Source organism: Pan troglodytes, chromosome 23 (genome assembly GCF_028858775.2).
Source record: "Pan troglodytes isolate AG18354 chromosome 23, NHGRI_mPanTro3-v2.0_pri, whole genome shotgun sequence".
Classification (NCBI taxonomy): Eukaryota; Metazoa; Chordata; class Mammalia; order Primates; family Hominidae; genus Pan; species Pan troglodytes.
In genome coordinates, this window is record NC_086016.1 from 37,993,935 (window position 1) to 38,013,345 (window position 19,411).

Sequence of the window (19,411 nt, forward strand, 5' to 3'; positions counted from 1 at the left end):
TCTCTCTGTATTTGCCTTCAGGGAATCTCTCTCTGCAATTCTACTTCTAGAAACACAATCACCACTCACAAAGATTATTGCAAAAGACAGGGATGGGTGGGGTCAGTAATAAACCACCAGCACCAGTTTCTAGTGCTAGATATACATTAGTTTAAGATGAGTTCTTTAAACATGAATGAAGCAATCAAAAATCTCTGCCCTCTAAGATCAAGGCAAGTGAGCCAAGCTTTCCCTCTGCCCCAATTGTGGAGCCCCTTGCAGAAGCCAAGCACGCACACAGAACCTGCTCAGAGCCCACATTCCTTTCTCACAATGTCTGCTTGACACCACTATTCTTTACGTCATTTCACCACTAATAATTCTTAATCTTGCAAGATTTTAAAACACAGGAAAACTTAAGATATAAAACTGAATAGGCTTTTCATCTTTTTTATTACTACTGCCCTAGTTCACATCAACATAGCCTGGCTTCTGAAGGAGTCAAGTGGATCATGAGCTCGTAGCATGGTACAGACACTTTACTCACCACGCAGACGGGCTAAGGTGCACGGCTTGGGTTTCAATTCTAGATCTACAAGTACTATCATCATGGCCTGGGGAAAGTTTCCAACCTGCCCAGGCTTCTGTTTCCTCTACCAAAAAATAGGTATAATACTCCTTTCAGAGGTGTTGTAATGATATAACTACGTAAACTGTCTGCCATGTTCCTGGTGACCATGTTTTCTAATTTTAATTCAGTTCAAACATTTATTAAGTACCTCCTATATGCCAGGAGAGTTTTCATTATGCCCAGTGGTGAACAAGTATTATCAAATCACCTGTCCTAATGGTTTTTATTCAGAAAATCACGTAATTACCCCCATATTCTAATGCCAATGTCAATGCCCATACGTGTTCCTTGCTTCCCCGACCCATTTCTCCATGTTCAAATCCAAAAGCACACCCCAGCTGTGAGTGAGCTCTCCTTTCTCTGTGGGGACTGGTGTTTGTAACATGGCATTGACCACCTCTGTGGGCTACTTCTCCAAGTATTCCTATAGCAAACCACTTCTCCTCTGCACATCTTCCTCGGTGGAGACCTAACATCTCGTCTTGGCTCATCCATTTTTGGCCATGGAGTCTTTTGCATAGTACCTAGCACACAGTAGGTGCACAAAACATTCTCAAACGGTAACAGGTTTTGAGGAATATTCCACTCCTTCCCACTCATTAAAGAAAACACAAAACAAAATAAAAAGCAAACAAAAACCACCTTCCAGCTGCCTCAGGGTTTTGGCTCCCCCTCAGACATGTTGAAACAGCTCCTTCCTGCTTATAAAATCTCCAAGTAAGGTCTACAAGTCTCACATTCAAGGTAGGCCCCATGCAGGTACTTTCACTCTCCCTACCTAATATTCCCACTGTGCGTGCTCTGGGCTTAGTTACCTGCCATAGTGGGGTTTCTTCCTCTTAGGGTAGAAATAGAATCACTTTTCCTTTTCTTTCACACTGAACGCATGCTTTCCGCAGACGAACGTTTTCTCTCCTCCCACCTTAAACTCCCAGCTCATTTAAACTTGGAGAGGTGGGGCAGGTATTCTTCTTGGCCTCACCCAAACCTTTTCTTCTTCTCTACATAGAACCTCTCTGCTTCTTCTGAAGGCAAGATTACTACATTTCTAGTACAAAAGAGGAGAAAGAACTTCCAAGCCTGAAACTGAGATAGCCTGTTTTCTAAATAAAAGAAAAAAGAAAAATAAATCTTGACTTTCCATAAAGTGTTACTTAGACTCTTTTACATGTCCATAATCAGTTTTTATACACAACTTTCCTCTCTAGTTTCATGGCTCATGCCCTAAATCTTAAGTCACCAACACTCCCCATACCATACTGTAAATAACTATATTAAAATTACACTGATAAGAGATTCATTTTTTCAAATTCTTTGAAGAGTCTTTTATTACTCGACACTCATTCTTTTTTTTTTTTTTTAACCTCAAATGTTTTAATGGTGGGATCTTATTCACTGTGTACAGGATTCTTTAAAGAGACCACCTGGCTGGGTGCTCAAACCACACGGGCTGACCCAAAAGACACCAAAACCAAGAGTTGCTCGGGAGGCACTAAATGTTGACGGTCTTGGCCGGCTTCACATCCTCAATTTCAGCAGACAGCCAGCAGTAAGTGTGATGAAGCCGCAGCACCTCAATGGCCTTGAGTTCCAGTGGTGTTGCCTGAATACCAAGGTCTTCTAAGCTGGGCAGGTGAGACAAGGTCATGTCTGTGATGTGAATACGCTCCACTTTATCCCTTGTTGTCAGGACTCAAGTGGGCTTATTTCAAAGTCTCTTGCTACCCACTGATAGGCAAAAGGTGGCAAGGGGTACGGGAGGAAGTACCCCTTTGCTGTGAGCCACAGCAAAGATGTACTTCACCAGGTCAAAGAGGAGGTACCGATTTGGCCCAACGAAAGCAAAGGTTTTCCCATTGGCATCAGGATCCTTAACTGCATTAACAATTCCTTTGGATACATCTACGACATACACTGGTTGTTTAACTGCCTTCCAGCCCAAGGAAACAAGGGGTATAGCACCAAACCAACACATATTTTCAAAATAATTAAGGAATCTATCCTCTCTTCCAAAGATGTCCAACAGCTTTACGATAATGGCTTCTGGAAATGTGTCTCTCACTGCTTTCTCTCCAACAGCCTTCTTTCTCAAATATCTAGAAGAGCTTTTAATATTCACATTCAGATGTGCAACATGAATGAATTTTCCAACTTCAGCTTCCTTGGACACCTGAGCAATTGCTTGGGGAATCTTCACAAAAACATCCTCAAAATCAAAGTTTTTGGTTTCCCAGTCTCATCCAACAAGATTTATGACCACATTGCTGTGTTCCACTACTCGTCGGATAGAATCTTTATCTCTCGCGTCCCATTCCAGAAACAGAAGCTAGCCCAGGTCTCCCATGGGACGAAGGTGCATGATGTCACATGTATCACACCGATAGAGTATGATCACCTGTGACCCCACGCGTCCAAGGTGGTTGACAACACATCGGCCCAGGAATCCTGTTGCTCCAAACCCAGTGGCCACAATCCCACTGACTTGAGGAACATCCACCTTTCCCATGAGGTATGAGGGCATGATGAAGCTGGCAATGGAGTGGGCTGTGACACATGGATGTGGCTATTGCAGTAATGGCAGAATGTGACATTGGTAGGGCCCAGACAACCCGGGATTGTGCAGCGGCCGCCATCTTCTCCCACAATCCTTTTTTTTTTTTTTTTTTTTTTTTTCTGAGACAGGGTCTCACTCTGTAGCCCAGGCTGCAGTGCAGTGGCGTGATCTCGACTCATCGCAACCTCTGCCTCCCAGGCTCAAGCGATCCTCCCACCTCAGCCTCCAGAGTAGCTGGGACCACAGGCACACGCCACCACGCCTGGCTAATTTTTTTGTATTTTTGGTAGAAACGGGGTTTCACTATGTTGCCCAGGTTGGTCTTGAACTCCTGACCTCAAGCGATCCACCTGCCTGGGCCTCCCAAAGTGTGGGATTACAAGCATGAGCCACCATGACCACTGGCAGTCATTCATTCTTAACCAAGTATCAATAAAATAAATACAATGAAATTCTGGATCTTCATACTGTAACTTTATAGTGTTATCTTTTAATCAAGTTTGGGATAGGATAAAGATAAAAGGTTGGGCGTGGTGGCTCATGCCTGTCATCCCAGCACTTTGGGAGGCCGAGGCGGGCAGATCACCTGAGGTCAAGACCAGCCTGACCAACATGAGAAACCTTGTCTCTACTAAAAATACAAAAATTAGCTGGGCATGGTGGCGCATGCCTGTAATCCCAGCTACTCAGGAGGCTGAGGCAGGAGAATTGCTTGAACCCGGGAGGCAGAGGTTGCGGTGAGCCGAGATCTAGCCATTGCACTCCAGCCTGAGCAACAAGAGCAAAATTCTGTCTCAAAAATAACATAACATAACATAACATAAAAAATAAAATAAAATAAAATATAAAAGACATACCCTGCAGCAAAGCAGGAGAAAAATACCAAGAAAAGAAACCCTCAAAATAAAGAAAAGTTTAAATATGTCACAAAAACTCTGCAAACTACCTCTGAAACTCCCATGGGTGGAACCACCATAAACTTCTTTGGAACCACAGGAAGGGCTTGTAAATTCCTATTATAAATGCATCTATTTCTTTTCTGATCATAATCTTTAAAATTAGGTGGTCAGTCTGGTCAGAAATAAAACTCTTCTGTATGTTACCTTTATGAAAACATACAAAAACCAAAAACCCACAGGGAAGCTAAGTTATCTTTTTTATTCATGCTCCTGCATGTTCACATTTTTCTACCTTTAAAACAAAAAAAAAAAAAAGAAAGAAAGAAAGAAAGAAAAAAGGGGAACAAAGTGGTAGGAGAAGAAAAAAATTTATTTCCAATTATCAAAGTCAAATAAGGAAAGCTATGCTTTATAGCTATATACAATTCACATTAAGAGACAAAAAGGTGTAAAAACTCCACACTATAAAGAGACTCTAAAAAGAATCACAGTCTTATACACAGAGATTAAGATGCACACATACTTCATTCCATCAGGAGAGCATGTTATCAGACTTTGTGACTGATAGCTTATCACCCTGTTAGTTCAGAGGAGAGAATGTGTCCATTTGAGCACTAAAGAAAGTCTTCTGAGGAGGGCCCACAGAAGAAGTTTCCGGCATGCTTGCTTCTGAGAAAGAAAAATCAGATAATCTGGGACAGCAATATGGGTATTGCCAATAATTCTAACCTTGCTTCCTGAATTCCTACATCTCAAAAATGCTGGATTTTGCAATGTGAGTCTGGTGGGCAGAAAGGGTTTGGAGCCACATTTTAGATTCTCTGCCTCTGACTCCAACAATTCAAGAGGCTACTTGTTTTGTTTGTTTTTGAGATGGAGTCTCACTCTGTGGCCCAGGTTGGAGTGCAGTGGCATGATCTCGGCTCACTGCAACCTCCGCCTCCCGGGTTCAAGTGATTCTCCTGTCTCAACCTCCCAAGTCGCTGGGATTACAGGCGCCTGCCACCACACCCAGCTATTTTTGTATTTTTAGTAGAGACAAGGTTTCACCATGTTGGCCAGGCTGGCAGGCTACTTGTTTTATACGAGTTTCTCTGTGGTTGTAAGAGGATAGCGGGGGGAAGTAGGTATACCGGGGGAGCCAGCATAATTTCTCAAAAATGTACCTGAGAAATCAGGCACTAAAAATTCTTCAGAAGAAATCTGAGGCAACCCTCTATACATAGTTTATATTCCTATCACTTCCTGGACTGGTAGAGACAATACAAACTCACCAAAACAACACTGAGGTACAGAAATGAGATGTATGAGTATTGTCTATGAAGCTGACTTAAAAAAAAAAAAAAAAAAGTCGAAAGAATGAGGCTCTTTTTCCCTCACTTCCTCTCAGCTTAAAATAGCAGGGATTCCCACAGGGCAATCTCTAACAGAATTCTGCTACTCAAATGTGACACACAGACCAGCAACAGCAGAATGAGCATCAATTGGAAACTCCTTAGATTTGAAGAATCTCAGGCCCCACCCTAGACTTACAAAATCAAAATCATATGATAACAAAAGCCCCAGGTAACTCTCAGGCACACCGAAATCTGAGAAGCTGGTCTAGACAGAGGCACTGGCCACATGCAGCAGTAGCGACTCATGGGAGAAGGGGTAGATATGGCTGCCACTTTCCAGTTAGGGGATGTAAACCACCCTGGAAGACAAAACAGTGAACATTCCTCTCCCACTTGCTGATTTCAATGTAACACCACCAACCGCTACTATTTACTCAGAGCATATTATGTGCCACAACTTTGCATGCATTATCTCATTGCATCTTCACAATATCTCTGTAAGACAGGCCCTATTATCTTTTTCACAGATCAAAGGAAATTGAGGCCCAAAGTGGTTACATAATATACTCATGGTCTCACAGCTAGTGAAAAAAGAGCCAAAAGTTCAACGTTCGTTTTTAAGACTCCAAGATCATTTCCACTAAATCATACCTATTCACTGACAAAACTGAATCAAGACTGGAAAAAAAATCACTGAAAAACTTACCCTGGATATAAATAACCCTGCACTCTACCTCTGCCCATTACCAAGACTTTAAATAACAAATGAAGCCAGGTGTGGTGATGTGAGCCTGTAATCCTAGCTTCTCAGGAGGCTGAGGCAGGAGGGTTTGCTTGAGCTCAGGAGTTTGAGACCAGCCTGGGCAACATAGTAAAACTCTCATCTCAAGAAAAAAGTAAAAAACAACAACAAACGACAGAGATAGGGTTTGGGAGTTGGTGTACACATACTGTACTTGTGCACTGGCCAAAACACTGCTACTACTGATGTCATTCAGAGAATAGACCCAGAAACTTCTGTGAATGGTGGTTACCTTCTATGATGTCTAAACTAAGCTCTAGATGTATATATACATGGAGAAAGCGGTCCATCTCAAAGCTAGCCTCTTGGGAAAGGCAATTAAGTGATTTGTTAGAGCTCTTACTCCCAGTTATTAGGAAACCCAGAGCTACTACCCCTAGAACAGAAGACTGCATTATCTTGGCTGGGCGCGGTGACTCACACCTATAATCCCAGCAATTTGGGAGGCTGAGGCAGGAGGATCACTTGAGGTCAGGAGTTCAAGACCAGCCTGGCCAACATGGTGAAACCCCATCTCTGCTGAAAATACAAAAATTAGCCAGGTGTGGTGGTGCATCTGTAGTCTCAGCTACTCAGGAGGCTGAGGCAGGAGAATCGCTTGAACCCTAGAGGCAGAGGTTGCAGTCAGCTGAGAATGCACCACTGCACTCCAGCCTGGGCGACAGAGTGAGACTCTGTCTCAAAAAAAAAAAAAAGAAAAGAAAAGAAAAGAAAAAAGAAAAGCTGCATCATCTTAAAAGACCCATCTTTCCTTATTATGTTTCAATTATACTCTCAAAGAACTTCCCTTACTTCTAACTAGCTTTCTCTGGTATCCCCTCCCTACAATTTTTGACCTCATGAAGTCCTCCCATCCCAACCACTTTTCCATTATCTACCCACTCCGGTTCTGCACCCTCTTTGTCCAATTTTGATGCCGTGTTCCATAATTACAATCTCTCCCTTGCAAATACCCTCAATCATTTGTCCTCTCCATCACTGCCACCTGACAAAACTCCAATCCTGGTTAAATCCAATTGTCTGCCTTTTCTAGTGCCTATGCCCAATCAGCTGAATGTTGCTGAAGAAAAATCACATAACCAAGCTGACTGACTTCACTATATATTCATGATCACAAACCTCAAATGGACACTCAACGATGCCAAGCAATCCACCAAAGCTGCCCTTGAAAGCTTTCCTACTCCCCAAAATGACTATTTCTTGCTTCTCCTCAAACTTCCCTCATTCACTCTTCACTACCTACTCTCAGCTAATTTTCTTATTTTATTTTTTGTCTGTTTGTTTTGAGACAGGATCTCACTCTGTCGCCCAGGCTGGAGTGCAGTGGTGCGATCATGGCTCACTGCAGCCTTGACCTCCCGGGCTCAAACTCCCAAGTGGCTGGAACTACATGCACATGCCACCACGCCCAGCTAATTAAAAAAAAAAAAAAAAAATTTAGAGAAGGGGCGGGTCTCACTATGTTGCCCAGACTAGTCTTGAATTCCTGGGTTCAAGCAATCTTCCTGCCCCAGCCTCCCAAAATGCAGGGATTACAGCCATGAGCCACTACACACAACCTCTTAGCTAATTTTCTATGTCATTTTAAATGAGAAGCATTCAGACAGTATCTTCTTACCACTAAATCTAATGTTCTATAATAAGTAAATGATTAAATGAACCCTAATTTTTTAAAGTTCTCCTTTGACCCCTCATCTCCCTCCAGCTACCTGCTATTTCCCTGCTCACCACTTCAGGGTAAATTGTCTTGAAAAAATTGTTGTCTATATCTGTCTCAATTTCTTCACTTCTCATTTTCTTCAATCTACTCAAAACAAAGTTTCCAAGCCCTCCACTCCATTAAATCAACTTATCAAGGTCTACTACTTCCACATTTATCTGACCTCTTAGCAGGATTCAACAAAGCTGACAATCTTCTTAAAACATTCTCTTCTTCTGGCTTCTGAGATACTACAATGCCATTTTTTTTTTGTTTTTTCATGCATCACTGGTTACTGTTTCAGCATCTTTTTATGGCTTCTCCCTCGACAGACCTCTAAAAGGCAAGTGTTCCTTGGGGTTCAATCCTGAGTCATCTTCTCTAAGTTGTCTCATCCATTCCCATCACTTCAAATACCATCAACATGTTAATAACTACCAAGTTACACCCCTAGCAGAGACCTCTCCCCATGCTCCAATATGACTATCACACAAGCATGTCACACAAGCTGTCACACAAGCATGTCAAACTCAACATGCCCAAAATTGGGTCCTTAATTCTCCACCATCACCACCCTTGAAGTCCCCTGGTACTACCTGACAATTATGAAAGCCAGAAACCCTTCCCTCACCCCTCATCCCTCACATCCAACCTACAGCAACTTCTGTGTGTGTGACTTCACTTGACCTCCACTGCCTTAAACCACCTTAACCCAAGCCACCATCATCTCTTTCCTGAATATCACACTAGTTTCCCCATTTCCATTGTTGCTCCCTTCCAAAACACCATCACACAGCAGCCAGAGAAACTTTGTAAAACAAACACCAGATTTTATCACTCTCTTACTTCTATGGCATCACATTACATTTTTCTTCTTTCCAAACTCCTTATGATGGTCCTTTAAGGTCCTATATGACCTGCTATGTGCCCACTTCTCCAACCTCACTTCATGCCATATCTCCTCTCAATCACTATTCTAAAGACACTGATCTTGTGTCAATTCCTCTCCCCCATACCCCTTCATTCCCTCTTTCTGAAATCCCTCCTCGTTCCACCTTCATTCTTTGCAAGCCAGGCTCCTTCTTATCTTTTAGAACTCAGCTTAAATATCACTTCCTCAAATAAAACTCTCCAGACTCCTCTATCTAGTTGGAGGTCTTTCCCCACAAGCCCGTACTCTCTGTTACTGTGCCCTGTTTATGTTCTTCCTAGCAGTTACCAAAATCTTTAATTATTTATGCTTTTTTTTGTTACAGATTTCTGCATTAGAAAGTAATGTTTTGTGTATGTCAGATACAACTGAAATCTTCTACTATGAAACGCTTTATCCTTTGACTTTTTGTTAGGGAAGGTCAAAGTTATTTGTAGGAGTTTCTGGCACTCAGGCAACTGTCTAACCAAGTCCTATAAATAAAGTTAGAGTGCTACTAATTTCACCCTAGTTACCAAAAGGACTCACAGCTTTGCCACAGATACAAACCACAAATAAATGCTGGTAACAATGGCTTTAAAATGCTACACTGTGAAATAATCATAACGTCAATATGAAAAGGCAGTTCCAATTTAATCATTTACTTTAAGCTAATCTGATAATCTACATTCCAAATTGTCTCCCTTCCAAAACCATAAATTTATTCTTCTCAGCACAATAATAGCATCCCAGTTCAAGCTCTCCTCTAATCAAGCTTGCTGTATATAAGTTAGTTAACTAGAGTCTAGAGCTATGTCGTCTAACACGCAGCCAGCTGTCATATGTGGTTATGTGAATTTAACTTAATTAAAATTAAAATTTCAGTTACTTAATACTAGCCACATGTCAAGTGCTCAAGAGCCACGTGAGGATAGTGGCTATCATAATGGATAGGGCAGACATAAAACATTTCTATCATCACAGAAAGGTCTATTAGACAGAGCTGTCCTAGAACACGGTAATAACCAGGAAGCAAAAAGGCCCTCTAGGTATCCAGAATTCCAAAACATTCATTCTAAAATTTTCATCAGCAGGAAAACTCCATCAGACCTTCTCTCTGAATCTATTTATTTTTATTTTAGGAATATTTCTGTCCTGGTTATCTGGCTAATTGTCCACCAAAAATTTACAAAGCAAATTAAGAAAAGGAACTGGGAAGCAGTGGGGAATAAGTACCAGAGGAAAAAGGAATATTATGTTAGAGGCAGCCAACATAGGAAACACGAAAGATGAAGAGAAAAAAAATCTAAAAAGCAGGTAAAATAGATAGATGATATATGTCGAAATGGTGCCACTTAGTAAGGCAAAACCAGCAAAAGCTCCTGAAATATTACTCTTTTATATTCCTAAACAATACTGATGCTGATACCTGTGTTAAAACCATTTAAAAATGCCCACTATTTTACTGTTAAGAAGAAATAAATTTTATAGTTATACAACACAATTTAGAAGGATTTATTTCTGAAATGACTGAATCTTAAATACCTTGGTCTTTAAAGAAGGGAAAATCCTCTCAGCTGGTTAGGATACTCAGCCATGAAGAAGAGAAATATTCTGCACAAATTCAAGAGTTCAGTCCCTTGAATATGAATGAATGCTGTTTACAGAGCAGGTATAGATATGAAAGTAAGACATGACTCTTCTGTTTAACGAATTATGGCTTATCCATACAGTGAAACACTGAACAGTATAGCCTTGGGGGAGGGGGATGAGGAAGCTCTTAAAATACCATTATGAAATACTCTAATAGAGTCATGCACTGCATAGCAATGTTTCAGTCAATGATGGAACACATATGCCATGGTGGTCCCATAAGATGATAATGCCATGTTTTTACTGTGCCTTGTCCATGCTTAGATATGTTTAAATATAAAAATATTTGCCATTGTGTTACAATTGCCTACAGTAATCAGTAGAGTAACAAGCTGTACTGGTTTGCAGCCTAAAGGCATTAGGCTGTACCATATATAATATATAGTCAGGTATATATCTAGGTTTGTGTAAGTACATTCTATGACGTTTTCACAATGAAGTCACCTAATGACACATTTCTCAAAAAGTATCCTTATCATTAAGCCATGCATACCGCATATGTCATTAAGTGGAAAAAAGAAAGGTTTAGCAATGGTTTTAAAACCAGTGGTTTTTTAAATGGGAGGAAAAGATCAAAGGAGGAATTATACACAAGAAGTAAAAAACACCCAGTGCCTGTAGGGGAAAGACATTGGGAACTCAAGACAGGAATGGGAGAGCAACTTTTCACGATATGACCATTTTCTACTTTTAAAATATTAACTTACGTAAATGTTATTTATTCAAAATACAATAATCATACATTTTATAAAAGCGAGTTCTCTATCCCTAAGAAATGTATAATCTAATGACTTACCCAGGCTTCAAAAAACAAAAGAAAAAAAATCACACTTTTTCCTTTACCAATGGTCAGATATTTAAATATTTCACACATACTTTATTCTTACTTAAAACCTCATTCTATGGCCTGGCACAGTGGCTCATGTCTGTAATCCCAGCACTTTCTGGGGCCGAGGCAGGCAGATCTGTTCAGGTCAGGAGGCCAGCCTGGCCAACAGAGTGAAACCCCATCTCTACTAAAAATACAAAAATTAGCCGGGCGTGGTGGCACACACCTGTTAGTCCAGCTACTTGGGTGGTTGAGTCACAAGAATTGCTTGAACCCAGGAAGTGGAGGCTGCAGTGAGCCAAGATCACGCCACTGCATCCCAGCCTGGCCAACAGAGCAAGACTCTGTCCCAAAAAAACAAACAAACAAACAAAAAACCAAAAAACTTTCTATACCATTTGAATTTCCATTTCCAACAAACTAATCAATTTTGGAAAAAAACTCAAACTTGATCTTAAAATGGAAACTGCAGTGATCCTTACCATAATCTTGTATTATTTAGCTTTTAAAAAATCTTTGCATAAAAGTATATACATTTCAAGAAAAAAATCATCTTGTTGGAAAACATGGCAAAGACTGGTTGAAAATCTCCCAGGGAAGCTGCAGAATGGTCTTCTGTATCATGTGGGAGATAAGGTTGGGTCACTCTGATAGGCCCTGGAGCTGAGAATGTTAGTGGCTTCCCAATATCCTCTCTTCCCTTCTTCCTTAGTAACAAAACCCCAGTTTTCATTTTAGCATATTACTGTACACACTTCCCCAGAAAAGGACTACATCTTCCATCCTCCACTACAGCTACGTATGGCCCTAAGACTAATTCCGACTAATGAGATATAAGCAGAAATGTTACGTGGAACTTCCTGGAAGTTTTCTTAGGTAGGGGAGGGGACACCCCTCTTTTCTTCCTCTCAAACTGCTTTGTGGAAAGGGGGAAATGATGGCTGAATCATCTAGGCCCATCCTACAGTCAGAGAAGTAAACAGCAGTAAGGATCCTAGATCCGTGGTAACCAGACAGCGCCATATTAGCCTGGACTGCCTAATTCCAGACTTCTTTTTCATGAAAGACAAATGAATCTCTTTCTTGTTAAGATTCTGTGTGGGGAAGAGGAGATTGTTATATGCAGTTGAACTTAATCCTAAATGTTTTCAATAATAAATTATTTACTTTAACTTACAAATCAAAACTCGATTTTTTTTTTTGAAACAGAGTGTCGCTCCGTTGCGCAGGCTGGAATGCAGTGGCGTGACTCCAGCTCACTGCAACCTTCACCTCCCGGATTCAAGAGATTCTTGTGCTCAGCCTCCCAAGTAGCTGGGATTACAGGTACCCACCACCATGCCCAGCTAATTTTTGTATTTTTAGTGGAGACGGGTTTTTGTCACATCGGCCAGACTGATCTCGAACTTCTGACCTTAAGAGATCTGCCTGCCTCGACCTCCCAAAGTGCTGGAATTACAGGTGTGAGCCACTGTGCTCTGCCCAAAACTCAATTTCACTTGAAACAACAGAAAGCTTTATGCACATCAACAGTGTGCACATTTGATGACCAAAACAGAGACTGTCAAAGAATCTTGAAATGTCTATTTCAAATGTTTAGGCCAAGAAGTCAACTGGTGTATCACTCTGATCTACCATCCATAACTATTCCACACCAAAATGATAGAAATAAAATTTTAACTTAACCATTCTTGAATTCGTATAATGAGAAACAGTCAAATATGGATACACTCAGTTTCTTCACCTGCAAAATGGAGTTAATAATGCCTACATTACAGGGACGTTGTCAAACCCAAATAGAGAACAAATGTTCTTCAACTTACAATGGGATTTTGTCCCTATAAACTCATCATAAGTTGAAAATACAGTAAGTCAAAAATGCATTTAACACACCTAACCTACCAAACATCATAGCTTAGCCTAGCCTACCTTAAACATGCTCAGAACACTTACATTAGGTTACAGTTGGGTAAAATCATTTAACACAATGCCTATTTTATAATAAAGTGTTGAATATCTCATGTAATTTACTGAATATTATAATAAAAGTGAAAAAATGGGTACTCAGATGGTTTCTACTGAATGAACATTGGTTTCTACTGAATGTGTATTGCTTTTGTACCATTGTAAAGTCAGAAAACTGTTAAGTAGAACCATTCTAAGTTGTGGATGGTTCAACATCTGTATGTTGTTAGGCTATTATGTAAACAGAGCAATATATACTATTGTTATCATTACAATTACCACCACAATAGCCAATTGGTAAATATGAGTCACAAAATAAAAAATACTAGATGAAAGCTATTAAATAGGCAGAAACTTAGGTTTGGGGCTCAAGGAATTCAGTGAACTTGCCAAGCCTCTTTCACCCAATTTCTCATCTCACTATTTTTTTTTTTTTTTTTTTTGAGATGGAGTCTCGCTCTGTCACCCAGGCTGGAGTGCAGTGGCACGATCTCAGCTCATTGCAACCTCCACCTCCCAGGTTTACGCCATTCTCCTGCCTCAGCCTCCCAAGTAGCTGGGACTACAGGCACCCGCCACCACGCCTGGCTAATTTTTTGTATTTTTAGTAGAGACAGGGTTTCACTGTGTTAGTCAGGATGGTCTCGATCTCCTGACCTTGTGATCTGCCCACCTCAGCCTCCCGAAGTGCTGGAATTACAGGAGTGAGCCACTGCGCCCAGCACATCTTGCTATCTTTCAGAAAATCATTGTATCAGGTTTGGTGCAGTGGCTCATGCTTCTTGTTGCAGCTGCTCAAGAGGCCAAGGTGAGAGGATCGCTTGGGGCCAGGAATTTGAGACCAGCCTAAGCCACATAGCAAAACCCAGTCTCTTAAACATATATATATGAAAAAATATACATTACATCAGGAATTTCAGTTTCCTTCTTTAAAGTATGGGCGGAAAGAAGGGAGTTGAGAGGTTGTAAGGGGAGAAAAAGAACAACAGCAGTAAAAGGCTTAAAGTAATTAGGAAGTCAGATACACCTGAAATACGTAACCCTGTTTTAGCATTTTACAAGTTGTCAAAAGGTAATACAACAATTTTAAAAGTAATGCTAACAATATTTTTCTTCATTCAAAAGAAAAATACTAAATACAAATATAGTTTCTACTTAGTATGCAACAATCTATCATGAAAAGTGCAATGTCTCCGAGCAATGTCTTCGAGAAATAAGGGTAACATGTGAGTCCCCCTGTTGGAGTGCAGTGGCACAATCTCGGCTCACTGCAACCTCCGCCTCCTGGATTCAAGCGATTCTCCTGCTTCAGCCTCCTGGGTAGCTGGGATTACAGGCACAAGCCACCATGCCCGGTTAATGTTTTTGTATTTTTAGTAGAGACAGGTTTCGCCATGTTGGCCAGGTTGGTTTCCAACTCCTGACCTTAGGTGATCCACCCACCTCGGCCTCCCAAAATGCTGGGATTATAGGCGTGAACCACTGTGCCAGGCCTTACTTTCTTTTTTAGGCAGAAAAAGAAGATAATTTTTAATCTGTACCCAAAGGCACAGACGATACAAATGTAATCTATTTTGATGATTGATAATCATAAATATTTACTTAATTTCAACAAAGTCATGATTTTTTGCTCTTTAAACAAAATATAACTGAATCTCTTTAACTTTTATACTTAAAATGATTTAACTTCTCCAAAATGTGTTTAAAGTTTGAAAAAAAGCTAATGAAATCACTTCCTGAAGCCATTAATTCATCTTTTTAACACTACTTCTGGTGACTTTAATCCACACACACATTGTACATGAGTCATACTGATGCTGTGTTATTCAATTCATTATATTTTGAAAAGTACTCTATGGTCAAATTAACTTTGAGAAACACGGTTTAAGCAATTTTATTGTTTGCCCAATTTGAATTTTCACAGGCTTCTAACAGGATACTTAAATTAATAGATGCTTTTTTACAAATTTCACATATACTCATAGGAAGAAAACAAGCTATCCAGGGGTGTCAGAGATAGTTAGCTGACAGGCAGACAGATGCCAAGAATTTGCTCCACAATTTAAAGGGCTACAATCAGGATAACAGAAGTGTGAGAAACAGACTCAGACAGCTTAAGGGTTTTTGTTCCCCAGAAGGAATACCAATGGAAGGGATACCATTGTCCATTTCTATACCTTTCTGTTCTGAATAGCCATATCCAAGCAGCTTTACTGTGTGAGATTCCTGGAGAATTAGAAGTACTTCCCTAGATGATTCACTTGTAATGCCAACTTAGGTGTCTGAATGCATGCAAAGGAGGTTGAGGGTCTTCTGAACTAGTGGAAAAAAACTGAAATAACATTATTTTCTGAGAAGGTAATCTATTTTAATCCATACAAATCCATTTGGGCTTTACCATTCTATCCCATATCTAAGCAATGGCTGCAGCATCAAAATGTTCCTTAAAATTAGTACATGCCAAACTCTATAAACTTATTTTCAGGCTATGACTTTACTTTTAATAACATAAATGAGTTCAGTGGGACTTATTTTAATTATTTCTGAAACGGTTTATTTTTAGTAAATATAATAGTCCCCCACATGGAAAGCTATAACCATGCCAAAAATTTTCTAGGAGGAGATAAAACCCTATTTATAGACCTATCAGTTGCTCCTTGCTTAGGTTGTAACATAGTTTCCACTTTAAGCCTGATATGACCTCCCGGGACTTCTCTGGTCTCTAATAATGTCCCTTTCATCCTGAAGTTTCCCACATTTATCTTTATCTCCGCCAGGTACTTAAGTTAAGCTACTATGGGTTGGGGGAAGGGAGAAGGAAAGAATCTCCTTTGTAAAAGCCATCTCCTACAGAAGAGTTTTAGGTAATTTTCAGGAACTTAAAAAATGAAAGATAGTTCTTCACTTGGTGGGCTTTTTTGGGAGAGAACCTCATAAATATTTAACAATCATCAGGAATACTGCTACACAGTAATCAATGCATATGGGAAATGGAAATGGCAACAAGGCCTACTGGTGTCTTAATCGACCTCTGATTTATCTTAAAGTTTTGCATCTTTTAAAAATCCAACAAGAGTAAAGGTATTTTAATATACAGGATACCACATTCTCTAATCAGAGGAAAGCTAATCAAGGGAGCCAAAATACAAATAAATGTAAGAAATTTTTCCTAAAAATTGTGATCTCAGGGATTAAGTTGTTATTATTGGTGTTGTTTACATTAGCTGCTGGTATCGTTACACTCCTCACTTAAAATGCTAATTGGTGGAATCTCCCCTTCCCAATCTCTGCCTATGACTCCATCAACAATTTTAGAAGGTATAAGTACCTTATTCTAATCCAATGAGCCATTTTCAATTTCCTTTCACTAGCAGTGGCATGACCCATATCCCATCTCACCCCAGCCCTTCCCCACTCCATACTCTGGATAAAATTTTTAATGAACCCTGTTTTTACTGCTCCAGCAAATCCTAACCCCTTTCATCTCTAAACCTCAATAACATTTGCTGGTCTTGGTTCACTCATTTTTTTTTAATCTTAAATACATACTTCTTTTTTGTTAATTCCATGTTTGTAGGTCTTGTATCCTGAATGAGACTGCAAATTGTACTCAACTGTAAAGGCCTAGTGGGCAATGACACATCTTATCTCAGCATCATCAGTTGGTCATGCCAACTGACTGGCATATAACAGGCACATAATAAACATTATGGAACTATTTGTTGAGGTGATCTGGATGGCAGAAACAGCATACTACGTATACTTCTCTTATATGAATCTCTCAGAGCACACCACTGGGAAAGCCCAACATAACGTGTGGCAGAGCTAAATCACAAGCAACTCCTCAAGAGAGGAAGGGAGAAGAACATGAGCATTCATTAATACCAACCCATCTTTCATTAGATTCCCATCAACATTCTCAGGAGCTCAAACAGATGGTGTGAACACAGGATGTACCAAGTGATGCAGCAAGCAATAACATTTCCTCACCGCAAGAAAATTCTTCCACCTTTTCCATCTACCTATATCTTACTTAACCTTTAAGGCCTACCTCTTCCTGTCCACCCAATTCACAGTGAAATCCCCTAAGCTCTCCAGTACCTGAGGATGAGTAGCTATTTAGCATTTTCACTTAAAACAAGGGATGGATCTAAACTTTAACAAAAATAATTCAAAATAAACACCAGTAAAAGTCACCTGATTGTAAAAGTTGGCAAACACCAGGAAATACTTCTTTTAATTTTTTTTCAGTTGTTAAACTTATCATATAAAATGTATTTCCCTTTTTAAAAGAAGATATATGGGTTTTCTGGGGTGATCTGAGCTGAGGCATGAGCATGAATGATCAAATAAAACTCTCAAGATCATATCCCAGAGGCAGCATGGCATTGAAGAACGAACTGAGGTTTGAAAGTGAAACAGACCTACAATTAAATTGCCAAATCACCATTCATTAGCAGTGACCTTGAGCAAGTACTTTAACCCCTCTTAACCTGTTTTGTAATCAACAAATGCAGAATTAAGATGAAAATTAGAAATAATGTACATAAAACACCTAGGCCAGTGCCCTTCTTAATAAATTTCAATTGTTAATGGTTTTGTCTATTGTCATTTTTCTTAGCCCACAACAAATGACAGAAAATGATTTATTGGCAAATCTGACATTTTAGGGCTTCTACTGTAATTTTTTTTTAATTGGAAGCAACAAAATATTAATAAGAACTCACCTTTAAAAAGCTATTTTCTCTGTGAATTTAAAAGTAAACCCTGGTCAGTTGCAGTGGCTGATGCCTATAATCCCAGCACTTTGAGAGGCAGAGGAGGAAAGGAAGATTGCTTGAGCCCACGAGTTCAAGATCAGCCTGGGCAACATAGTGAGACTCTGTCTCTATTTTTAAAAAGTAAAAAAAGTAAGATCTGCAGGAAGAGAAACACAAAGTGTTCTCTTGGGTAAGGTGTATCTATTAAATCAGATGGCTAGGATAATTTACAAGCAAAAAAATAAAGCTCTTTAAGGGAGCGCCTAACAGGATATATATATCCTGTTATTTCTATTGTGTGTGTGTGTGTGTATATATATACATATGTATAATTATATCATTATAATATGTGTGTATATGTGTGTGTGTGTGTGTGTATATATATATATATAGATGGATAGAGATATACAGATATATATATATATAGATGGATAGAGATATACAGATATATATATGGTTTACTCCTACCTGGAATTTCTATGATATCTATAAATCTATATAGGTTTATAAATATAGATATCATAGAAATTCCAGGTGGGGATAAACCCAATATTGTAGTATCTATGTCATAGAAAGGCTATGGGTAAAGATAATTTTTTAACCTAATCCAAATTCTGCTCCTCCCTCAAACCAGGGATATCTACCTGATAATCACAAGCCAAAGGGAAAGAGAAAAGAAAATATCTGCCTGTCTGAGAAAAGGGGAATGAGGAAGGGGTGGGCAGAGCTGGCTATAAAGGACGGGAATTTCTTTATGGAGGAAGGAGAAAATTGAATGCTGCACCATCTTCTTTTGCTGCTTTCAGGTGATGGAGGAATCCCTAAGTCATTTACTTGCTCTAGTAGCGGGGCTGTGAAAGAGGAGACAGTAATGTTTGGTCCTCCTACAGGGCAGGATTAAAAGCTGTGAAGGAGTTAAAGAATATCAGAGTGAAAATGCTGGCAGGACTTCTAGGGCCTTTTTAGCCAGCCTAGTGGAATGGAAGAGTCTGGGCATTAGAGCCAGATGGGCCTTCCTTAAGTGACCTTGGGCAAGTTGGACAGCCTCTCTAGCCTACACTTTTCTCATCTGTAAAACTGGGTTAACAGCATTTGCCCTGCAGAGTCATAAGAATTTAATAAGGTAACAAATAAAAACAAACTGCTTCAGAATAGGCACTCAATACAGGTTAAATGCTTTTCCCCTAAACCTCAAGGCTAGCGATAAAATGCCACTGGAATATATAGTGATATACCATACATGCCCATTTTCTCCTTTTCCTCTCATTGTGCATCAAGAGAAGCAAGTCTAAAAAGAGAAAATAACTTTTCCAAGGTTGCAATACTAGTTACTGGCAGAATTGGGGCTAAAAGCCAGTTCCTTCAAGTTCAATGCAATGTATCTCGCCTCATT

At 39.8% G+C, this 19,411-nt stretch overlaps 1 protein-coding gene and 1 pseudogene across 27 annotated transcripts in view; both read right to left on the reverse strand.

Moving 5' to 3' along the window:
* The window catches only part of RBFOX2 (RNA binding fox-1 homolog 2), a 290,149-nt gene that overhangs the window by 156,308 nt on the left and 114,430 nt on the right, over window positions 1–19,411 (reverse strand). The window lies entirely within an intron of this gene.
* LOC129138400 (NADH dehydrogenase [ubiquinone] 1 alpha subcomplex subunit 9, mitochondrial-like) overlaps window positions 1–19,411 on the reverse strand; it is a 29,867-nt pseudogene continuing 10,456 nt past the window's right edge.